General features: G+C 47.6%; 1 long non-coding RNA gene across 1 annotated transcript; it reads left to right on the top strand.

Moving 5' to 3' along the window:
- The first annotated feature begins 1,350 nt into the window (after positions 1-1,350).
- LOC311583874 lies at positions 1,351-5,567 on the top strand. The gene is made up of 4 exons (XR_014774699.1): positions 1,351-1,741; positions 2,306-2,724; positions 2,870-3,098; positions 5,029-5,567. It is a non-coding gene; the product is annotated as an uncharacterized lncRNA (long non-coding RNA).
- Positions 5,568-11,305: the final 5,738 nt, after the last annotated feature.

Raw genomic sequence — 11,305 nt, forward strand, 5'->3', positions numbered from 1 at the left:
AGGCTTTTTGGGCTGAGGGGTTTTCATCTTGATTTCTGGTTCCTAGGCTTTAAAGATAAAGTGGACTCCCCCATCGGAGTCAAGCATCAGGGGGATATGCTACCCTGAGCATGCGTCTGGAGCCTATCCACTCCCCCTCACCCCGCCCCCCCCCCCCATCCCTGAACTGCCTAGGAACTGGGCAGGGCTTAGGTGGGTCTCTCTCTCTCTCTCTCTCTCTCTCTCTCTCTCTCTCTCTCTCTCTCTCTCCTTATACCTCCCTTCCAATGATGGATAATAAAGCAAATTGAGAGCAAATAATACTCGTTCCAGGGTTTCTGCTGATGTGGGTAAAGGAGAGTCTTACTCTCTGTGTCTCCCTCCCTCCGTTCCCTCCCCCCCCCCCCCCCCCAGGGATGGGGCCAGCAGGCTCTAAGCTCTTGAGTTCATTGGGGGAACCTCAGGCCTTGAGAGCAGGGGAATCAGGTGCGAGCACCTCACAGGGGCCCCGTCCCAACAAACACGTCTGTGTTTGACTTCGCTTATGCCTGAGACATGTTCTAACCATACTGCCCAGGCTGGTCCTTCTGCCTCAGCCTCCAGAGTGCCATGGCCTCGCATTATGTAAAACTGACTCTTGCCAAGCCAAGTATGGGCAAGGCTGGGGACAGTAACCGTAAAAAGAAGCACATGAAATAGACACACATTCATGGGGGCTTTAGCGGGGACACAGGGATGGGGTGGGGAGGTGAGAGGGGGTCATAAGTGGCTCTAAGGACTTATAGTAGTTGCTCAAGAGAGTATGATAGTAAAAATAGTCAGGCAAATAAGCCTGGCAGTGGTGGCGCACTCCTTTAATCCCAGCACTCGGGAGGCAGAGGCTGGTGGATTGCTGTGAGTTCGAGGCCAGCCTGGACTACAAAGCGAGTCCAGGACAGCCAGGGCTACAGAGAAACCCTGTCTTGAAAAACCAAAAATAAATAAATAAATAAATATTTATAAAATTTATATATATATATATATATATTCAGGCAAACAGAAGAAAAGCCTATTGAAGCAATAATTACTCTTATAGAAATTACTCTTCATGCCTCACCCCTCAAAGACTCTGGAATATATCACTCAGAGACTTGGTCATGTTTTAAAAAAAAAATGCACCATCTATCCATCACCATCAACAGGGCATTTGGCATAAGCAAGAATGTAGACAATGAGTCAGAGAAGAGATTAACCCAGACAGACACAGAGAAAGAAACTCCTGGGCCTACATCAGCTCTCTTTGGAGCAGGTAGGTGGGAGCTGCCTGCTGTGAGGCGGAGACATGGGATCATGGGTCAGAGACGGCCTATGTGGGCAGAGAGAAATCAACTAGACACCTGTGCTCCCAGGGAGGCCTTCTGAGGGGAGGAGAGCAGCAAGGGACTACGAGGCCCCATCTGGGAATTTCTCCAGGCAAAGAGAGCAAAGACAGCATAGGGTCTCCTCAGTCCCTTCCTTAGTTCATTCCAGAAGAAAGAGAGAGAGAGAGAGAGAGAGAGAGAGAGAGAGAGAGAGAGAGAGAGAGAGAGAGAGATGCTAATTGAGGCAGGGACAGAGACACTGACAGATGTAACAGAAAGTGTCTTCATTGGGAAATTGGGTTTCTGAAGTTCCCTTGCTCCTTCAGAAACCAGGAGGAGAGAGGCAGAGGGAGGCTGACAGGAAGTGAGGACGCGAGACTTCAAACACAAACATTATGAGAAACAAGCAACATCTGCAAACAGTAAGTACTTATTTATATTTTATGGAGTGTGTGCTTGGGATTCTGACAGGTTTTTAAACAGAGACCATATTAAGCCCATTCAAAGGCGAGAATGTCCCTTTTAAAAATGCATTACCCTGCTGCTCAGGCAGGCAGGCCGGCTGCTGGCCTCAGGTGAGCCCTGACCCCTGCCGACCTGGCCTAACAAAACACACATGCAGGTTTGCAAGGGGGCCCCCGTTTAGTGCTTCTCTCTCAAGGTCATTGCAGGCTGGCGCTGGAGGGTTAGTATGCAGCAAGCTTTTCCCCTCGGCTGACAGAGCCGCTTTGAACTTTTCCCTTCTGAACAAATAGGAGAGGGGAACTGCGAGGAAGCAAGTGCTGAAAATCTGAGGAAAGAGCATGCCGCGCCTGAATAAGCTGTAAAGAAATAAGTAAATAAATAAATAAGTGGCCATCCTTGTCCCTGACAAATGAAAGACACCCTCCTAGGCTTCCAGGGGCTTTGTGCATTTGCTGCATGTGAGAAACTTTAAAATAAAAACAACAGAATAAACCTTCTCTTTCTTCCCCCCCCCCCCCAAGGATGAACCCTTTATTTTTGACAACAAATACGAGATGGCTGGCAGGTACCGTGTGCTCAGTTCCATGAAATATTTAGTAAGGCAATAACGACTCCCTGGACAGCTTAAGAAAACCACCATTATATTCAGAGAGAAAGCCACGAGCAAACAGAGCCGGGGAAACACAAAGGAAGATAAGGGAGGAGCTTTCATCGGGACTTCCTGTCCAATAAGGCAACCAGGCTTGATCCCTATGTTTTGAGAAAAATCAAAGTGTCAGAACTATCCGAAATGTCAATAGATACGGTAAGGAATAGTGTCTAACATTTTCTATTACACCGTTCAAGAATTTGCCTCGCAGCGCAATTTGGAAGGGAAGAGAAGAAAAAAAAAATCAACTCTTTATTTCAAAAACACTCAAAGAAAAGAAAGAAGCGGGAGGTAGGAAGTGGCAAACAGGGCGCATTTGAGGGAAGTGTAACATGATCGCGCTGGGGGCGGGGAGGAGGGGCTCCCAACCACCCGAAAAGCCGTGCTGATGAAAGTGGCTCTTCACCACACCTCTCCCGGTGTTCTTTCTTTCCAGACACTCTCGCTGAGGCACTTCCTGGATGGAGGAGTGGAACTAGGCATACTTCGTGCAGCAGGCTACCGGAGGCGCAAGCCTTCAGAAGTCTTAATATTGCGATGATCCGAGTACCGATTTACAGGATGACTGCAGAAGCACTCCACTCATTTCGCTGTATGCTGGATACCCGCTCTCTGGGTGACCCACTTTGAAAAGGTCCTGCAACGCAGAAGAAGAGACTCCCCAGGTGAACAATATATTGTAGTTTTGGCAAAATGTAAACAAAATCCCCGCCCCCTTCTCCCCACCCCCACCCCGCCCCCCTTCCTTCCCCCCTGGGGACTGGACTGGCCCTATCTGGTTTGACAGAAGTTTCTGGCTGTGGCTCTTTTTTGACTGCCTCTGCCACATCCTGGAAATTCTAGAGGGACAGACCACGTGTTTGAGCTTCTGCTGTGCCTTGTGAAATCTTAAATAGAATGAAGCAGCCCCCCCCCCCAACAATCAATATTACTGACAAATTAATCTCGGCAAATAAACTGTTGTGCACGGCGAGGCTGTTCCAAGTCCCCAGAATAATTGTGTCAAGGAAGTTGAGGTCTTTGCACCAATTTTGTGGCTTTTCCCCCACCCCTGGGCAGTGGCAGCAGCGGGACTCACCGCCACACTGCCTGCGGGGATAAGGCCCAGAGAGTCCAGTCTCTCGTTGGCCTTGTTCTCCATCTGCACCTTTGCTTAAGACTACCAATGTTAGGGCAGCTACCCTTTCTGGATGGAAGAGGAGAACAGAGGAAGCAGGCAGAGGTTGTCCATACTGCCCAAACTCAGAAATCACCAGAAGTTCAGCTTCAGCGAGGCTCTCAATGGCAAAAATTCATTTAGGAATAGAAAGGACATGGGATTTTTTTTTTTTTTTTTTTTTTGGTGACTTCTCCCAAATTCCTAAAGTTGTATCAAAGGAGGTCAAGGGAAACTGCTCCATAATATTAAACCTTGGACCACTTCATCCTACCCTATCTGGTGAACAGCACCCTCACCGGCACCCGGCACCCTCCTGCTGCACCCGTGCTCGGCCCCCTCCCCCTCCCCCCTCCCCCTCCCCCCCCCCCCAGAACACTGTCTCCTGTCAATCAGCTCTGGATTAGCATGTGGAGAGAGAGGAGCTCAACCTAGAGGTTTACAGTCTGTTTCCACTGACCCAGGGTCTGAGCTACCTGGAAACCTCTGAGTAAAGAGGCAGGCGGGAAGTCTTCCCCCACCCCAGGAAACGGTACATCCCCCCCCCCCCCGCAGGAATCACAAGTCACCAGAGTATAGTTGTCATTAGTATGTAAATTTTAAAAGCTCAGTCAAAAATATCAATACCTCCCACTTAATTTATTACTATATAAAGATGGATGGCGGTGAAGCATATCATTGATTTTCAGAGCTCTTAAAAAATGGCAAGGAAGAAAACAGTCAAAGACAACACAAAATGCCGTGTCTCAAAATTAATCACTGTGCTTTTAAAAACATGCACAAATGCACTGTACAGCGGCCCGTGCGGTTCAATCTTATTTGATTGCCTTTTCTGAAAATGAAGAAATGGAGCAGGGCGTTTATGTAAAAAGCTCTCGCTCAGAATGGATTAGGTGGAACAGGCTAGCATTTTTACTGTATCGACAGCAGACTGTTAGACAGCCACACTCCAGCCTGGCCCTTGAGAGGAAATCGAAGTGGATGCAGTCCCTTGGCAGAGGCCCGCAGGACAACTTATCAGTCCGGGGGCCCTCAGCCAGCCTGGCCCAGGCCAGCACCTCTTATTCTGTGATGCGGTAACGTCGCCAACCTCCTGCTTACTTAAGTGTTAGGAAGGGCAGTCAGGATCATGGAACCAACCAGGTTCAAACTGTTCCCGAAAAGCCTGTAATCTGGGAATGTCGCCTGTATCTGAAAGGACAAGGAAATCAGGGCCTGATCATCCCCTGTGCTGCTAAAGGGAGGATCACTTCCCTGCACTTGACATTTTGAGACATTTGCAGTTAATACAGAGGGGGAGGGGAGGGGGCTGGGTAGAAAAGATCTTGAGGGGGCAAAAAAAAAAAAGATGAGGACAAAAAAGGTGCTGTTGGTGTTGCTGTGTTTGGGTTTTGTTTGGCTCCTCAAGCATTTTGGCTCTGTGTCTTTTGAATAAACAGCTTCCTGATTAAAGCAGATGAAGGAGCCTTGGGGTGAAGCAGATGCAGCCTGGAGAAATGCTGCAGATTCTGCACTCCCCAGGGAACCCACATTCCCCAGAGGAGGGATATTTGTACTCCATACAGCAAACCCAGGGATGTTTGTCGCCTCTTGCCAGGGCTCCAGGTTCCATCTCAAACCTCCTCAACAAAAACCTTGGGAACGATGGGTTTGCTGTGGTCGCCGTGGAAACTTATTTTCTTATAGAGATGTTCTACCTGTCATCAGGCCACAAGCCACGGGCAACACTCAGCGTTCATCATACTGGAAATATGTAGCTGCATCCTGTTCTGAGAACTCTCCGTCTGGGGCTGTTTTCCAGGGTCCCTGCCATCAGACCAATGTCTCTGATTTATCCCGCCACTCTCACTGTGGTGGCTGGAGCCCACTTTTCCTCCTTGCTTTGTTTACAAAAATATGCATCAACTTACTAGATGTCTCCTTGCTGTAATTGGATTTAATTCATTATCTTTCCTTTCAATAAAATCACGGGAAAACACAGGGATGTAAATGTGCAGGCTAATTGCTTATGGAAATTCCGGGGCCGGGAGTTGGTATAAATTTACCCATCTCGAGAAAGACACAGTTGTGTCATTATCATAGAATTTTACAACAATATGTAATTATAGAGAGAGGCAGGTATAATTAGCAAGCCTTTCCACAAAGCAGGTAGTGGCATTCCTGGTTAAATATTTACAGCTACACAAACAGCCGGTAATAATGAGTTTTCTCAGCCCCACATTACAGAGCATCCAACAGATACCCCGCCAAGTGGTCGTTATCACTCTACCAAGCGCTGCCGCTTTGCCTCCGTGCCTGCAAGGATGCTTCTGCAGACTCTGCAAGACTGGGATGCAGGCTCACCCCTCGCACTGCCTTGCAATGGTAATGAAAACAGGCATCCTTCTGCAGAGAGCCACAATTAAAGCTGCATATTCAGAGATTTAGAGATGACATCAGCCAAGAGTCCTACGCTTGGGCGGTTGACAAAACAACTTTCTCCCTCCCTCCCTCTCTCTCTCTCTTTGTTTCCTTTTCTACCTGAAGGAAATCCACAGCAAACTAAAAAAAAAAAAAAATGCCGAAAGCTGCAAAGCTGCCCGCAGCACAAGCAACCGCTGAACAGTCCACGGAGGGTCACCCAGATCTGCAGCTGTTGCACAAAATAAAATCAATGCAACCCACTCTGGGCAAACACCCTCTGTGGCTCTTTATTACCAAATGATATGAACTTTGACCCAACCTGAACAAAATTTAATATTTTTCTCCCAAATATTTAAAAAATTCATTCTGGGACTCACGAGGAGTCAGAGAGTCTGCGAGCTGTAATTTGACATCTGAATTATTCTGAGGTTAATACGGAGAGCTAGTCACAAGCTTATTTGGAGACGTGTCAATCAAGATATCGCTTGTGCAGAGAAGATGGACTTAGGAGAGCAGATAGCTTTCAGTGAAGCACAAAATAAAAGGAAGGCGGGCCCTGATGAATGTGTTACATCTTCATTCTCCACAGTGACATTTTTCTTTTCCTGAAAAAGCTAAGAGAGCCTGTCTCGGGGACGCGGTGCCTTTTTCCACACCTGCGAAAACATTCTTAACGTTTATTAAAAATGATAACCATAAACAGCAAACATGGTGTCAAAACTCGCCTCTGTTAATTTCAACGCTCTGATTAAGATTTTAAGCAACGCTTCTAAATTAGGCTGTCAGGCTGCTGTTCTCAAGGCTGGGTCGGGGTTCTGATCCTGAGCAGGGTTGCTGGAGCGAGCAGCCATCGTCGGTTTGCCTGGGAGCTGGGCTGGCACTGCCTAGAGTCCTTTTCATTCATTGCCACTGAGTTGGGGGTGATTCAATTAGCCCTGACTGTCCTAAAATAAAAAGGCTGGCTTTGATAGCCTCTTCTTTACATATTTCCCAGCTGACAAATAACAATGTTAATTACCCATTGTTATGATCTGAAAAGACATTCGCATTTTAATTATGCAAATTCAGAGCCATTTTGTTCAGATAAGCAAAAACTAAACAGGCTAGTTTGTCCAAGAATGGATGCAACCCTGTCTGGAATCTTCCCTAGACTAGTGCGTGTGATCTGTCAGACAAGAGTGGACTTCATCTTTGGGCATCTCAGGGGTAACTTCTTTCTCAAGAGATAAAGAATAGAACATTCTGTTTCTCTGAGCATCATTCATGGGAAGCTGTGACAGCCAGTTTGCTTGGCTGTAGCTGCTGTCTTGAGGGTGTCTGTGATGAATGACTGGGCGGTGAGCAAACAAATATCTCTGGCTTTCATACCTGCGAGAGCGGGAGACTCACCAAGCATAAGTCACAGCGTGCATCTCCCACAGGTTCCCTGAATATGCTGGAAGCATGTCCTGCTACCAAAGTTCTAGTCAGAACAATCCTGGCATGTGGAGGAGGTCAGAGGTCAGCCTCGGTGGGGACAAGGTCTCTGTTTGCTTGCCTTTGCATATGCCAGTTTTGCTACTCTTCAGAGGATCACCCTCTCTCTCTCTCTGCCTTCCATGGTGATGTGGGAACACTGGGATTATAGACATGTGCTACCATAGCTGGCCTAATGTGGAGATGGTCTCCTCTTCAGTGTTCATTGATGCCCACTATGGGCAGCACCATTGCCTAGGCTGAGCCGTGAAGTCTGTAAAAGTGATGAAACCTCATTGAATATAAGCACTGCTCGAACTCCTGCCTTGACTTCCCTGAGGTGACCTGAAACTGTGACCCAAATAAACTTCCCCTGTGCTTGTTTGTTGTTGTTGTTGTGGTGGTGGTGGTGGTGGTTTTGATCAAGGTATTTTACCACAGTAACAGAAATGAAATGAGAATATGTTACTACAAGGAAATTGTTTCGTTACATATATATGGCCACATATATATGTTAGGGTTAGGGACTGTGCCTATCTAGATATTGTAGGTACTAATGCATTTAAAAATACATTAATAATGAGAATGAACAAACTCACATCCACAGGGATGGTCAAAATACAAATCAGGTCTTGCTTTTCTGCTATTTAAAAGCCATTCAGAAGCTTCCAGAAAGATCCAAGGTCTTTATCTAGTTCTGGACTCTGCAGCCGGCACCATGTGTAGCTGTCAGTCACTGAGCTCTGAGCACCAGTTAGTTGGAAATGCTGGAGTTTCTTGGCTGTGTCACAGCCTCTTTACCTTCATGTCTTTGCATATGCTGTTCCTTCTGCCTGAATCTACCCTTCCCTTGCCTCTCAGCTCACCTCTCTGACTTCTATTTAAGTCCTTCTCCGGGAAGCCATGTTGAGTCCCATGGGATGGAGGCAGAGGACCCACTGAATGATGGGTCACTCGTTCATTCATTCACTGTGCCATCCAAATTGAGATCCAACACTAAGCAAGCTCTCTGCTCAGACCACATCTCCTATCCTCTGGTTCAGCACCTGTGCTGTTTCTTCCTTAAGCATCTTTATAGACAACAAAATACTACACACCTCAATGCTCCAAGTCTCTCTCTCTCTCTCTCTCTCTCTCTCTCTCTCTCTCTCTCTCTCTCTCTCTCTCTCACACACACACACACACACACACACACACACACACACACACACACACACACGAAAGCATCACCCAGCGGGTAGGCTCTTTCACCAAAACCTCCATCCATCTTCTCCCTTCCTGCCTGTCCCAAGGGAGATGGGTTGGCTCAGCCATAGAGTTACCAGTTAGGTCAGGCATTTGCTCAGGGATCATGAGCCCTTCAGTACAGAATTACCTTGTGTCCAAAGCCATCAGCACTGGGAACAGCCTGCCAAATATTTGCTGAGAGTCCCTAACCTTTACCTCTTCCCTCCCGCAGCCCCACAGGGACGCCAGATGAGCTGGGCAGTGGCAGTTGAATGGCAGGTCAAGGCTCTTCCCCTCCTCCTTTCTCCCCACCAGTCTCTTTGGTAGGAAGGTTTGCCTGCAAGGCCAGCGCCTCGTCTAGTCACTCTTCTTATTAAGTAGGGAGCCTGCGATGCTTTCCGTGTTGACTCTGCTAACACCATTAATGCCCTTGGTGTCATCACTTTAATTTGTGCTCTTGAAGCAAACTGCTGTCATTGGAGCCCCGAAGGGAGGCTCTTGCTTAGATTGAAGATCAGGATGAAGAAATAGCAGTGTGGCTTACAGGAGCACTGCCAGAGATGGCTGCCCCAGCAGAGGGTTCCAGGAACGCCAGCCAGCCTGAGACTGAGCATCTGGAAAGAGATGGTGGCGGGGCACTGACAAGATGAATCACTTCAATAGTCCACAAGACATGCACAAGGCTGTCAGCAGCAGCGTCGCATCCTGGCAGGCAAAGCCCAGGACACTGGACACACGGTCAATGCTAACCAAACGGCAGTGGGCCTAGTGAAGAGCTGCGCAGAGCCTTAGCCAGTCGCCAGGCCTTCTGTCCAGCCTGTCTGCAATTTGAGGGTAGAGAGAAAGAAATGAAAGTCTTTTCTGGTGGTGGGCATGGGGCAGGGCCACTCCAGAAGGAGGAGACACTACCTGTATGGCTGTCAGATGACATCAGAGCCTCAACAAATAGCCTTGTGACTCTTTATGGGCTGGGGACAGGTTTGCTTGGTGAAAAGGGTGGCATCCATTTAAATACACTATCAGTTCAGTTTGAATTTCAAAGAAACAATATTGTCATGACTGGGTAGTATTCTATCACGTGTATATACCAAGTGTTATTTATCCATTTATCTACTGATGACTGTACTTAAGTTGTTCGGATCCCCTCACCTGTACGTACTGAGCTTGAATGAACACGAATGCACACAGTTTGTTTGGAAACCTAGGTTCAATACCTCTGGGTGTATACCCAGGAGTGAAGCTGATGAGCCTCGTGGTAAATTCCATGTTCAACTTCTCAAGGAGTCACCAAGTTGTTCTCCTTGGGTGACTGCATCATTTGATATTCTTACAAAAGGTCCCAAGCCCTTGAAGGTTTGCAGATCTTAGTGATGTTAAATACAAAAAGAAGGCAGTGACGTCGTATGACCAAGACAAAGATACTAGACAGCAACAGACACATAGGCAACGGAGATGGTCCCTGGGCGTCTGGTTAACGAATGGTATATACACTGCCATGGGTAGTCTGAAAATGGGTTCACTTGTGGGCTGACATGACATGAGCTAGGTTTGGGGCTTGTTGATATTTGTGGAATGTTTGCCTTGTCTGAAGCTCTGGCCTCCAAGGTTACCTTCATTGCCTCATTTGTCCTCAGCAATCTGTGGAACAGTGTGCATGGAGCTCAGTTACTTCCCCAGGTCTCCAAAATGGCCCATTAAGAACTTCAACACAGACAAGAGGGACAGTAGCCCCCATGCCACCCTCAGTTGACCCTGGCCTTCAGGAAACCATTACTTGTCTTCACACCAGGTGGGTGTGCCTATGAACACCGCCTTTTGCCTTTAGGGGCACTGCAGCTTTCATTTCTGTTGTTCATACGATTGTGAATGATTTAAAGATCTACTAAAGCAAGTGTTCATTCTATAATTAAAGAAAGGGCAGATGCTAAAGGAAGAAAAGAAAGAAGAAGAAGGGAGGAAGGAAGGGAAAGAGGGAGGAGGGAGGAAGGGGAGGAGAGAGGGAGGGAGGCAAGCAAGCAACAATGAAATAACCAGTCACCTGGGAAGACCTAGGGTTTGTGGACCTCTGTGAGAAAAGAGACACCCAAGTATACACCAACCAATTTTGGACTAGACAAGGCTGGGGGTAGGGAGCAGACAAGAGAAAATGATGTCACACCCCAAAACTCAGGACAGGTGAACTATAGGTGACTATGCCCCTTATGGCCCTATCTCCACCTCCCAAAAACTGGGGAGAGATGCTGATGGAACAAATAAAAGTAAACAATGATGCTGAGAATTGCGCTGGGGGTTTAGCCACACCAGCCCTGGTGAAGTTGCAGGTGTGGGCCTGTGCTAAAGTGAAGACATCATTAGGGATGGGAAGGATCCAGAGTGTCCTGGGGTCTTGTAACCCTGTTGGGTAGGCAGGTGGCTCACCTATGGACCAAGGGGGACCCAGACTTCCCATGAGTACTTTAGGAGAACCCCATTGAATGGCGCACTCATTTTTAGGGAGCACAGCTGATGTCTCTCTTCAGGGTCTGGAAAGTGACTATGACATATAGCCCATCACAACACCACTGGGAAAGAAGAAAGGGAAAGAAACGGTAGATTACACTGAAGAGACATGGCAGGACTATCATGGGTCCC

The sequence above is a fragment of the Acomys minous genome, assembly GCF_964271855.1.
Source record: "Acomys minous genome assembly, chromosome: 14".
NCBI lineage: Eukaryota > Metazoa > Chordata > Mammalia > Rodentia > Muridae > Acomys > Acomys minous.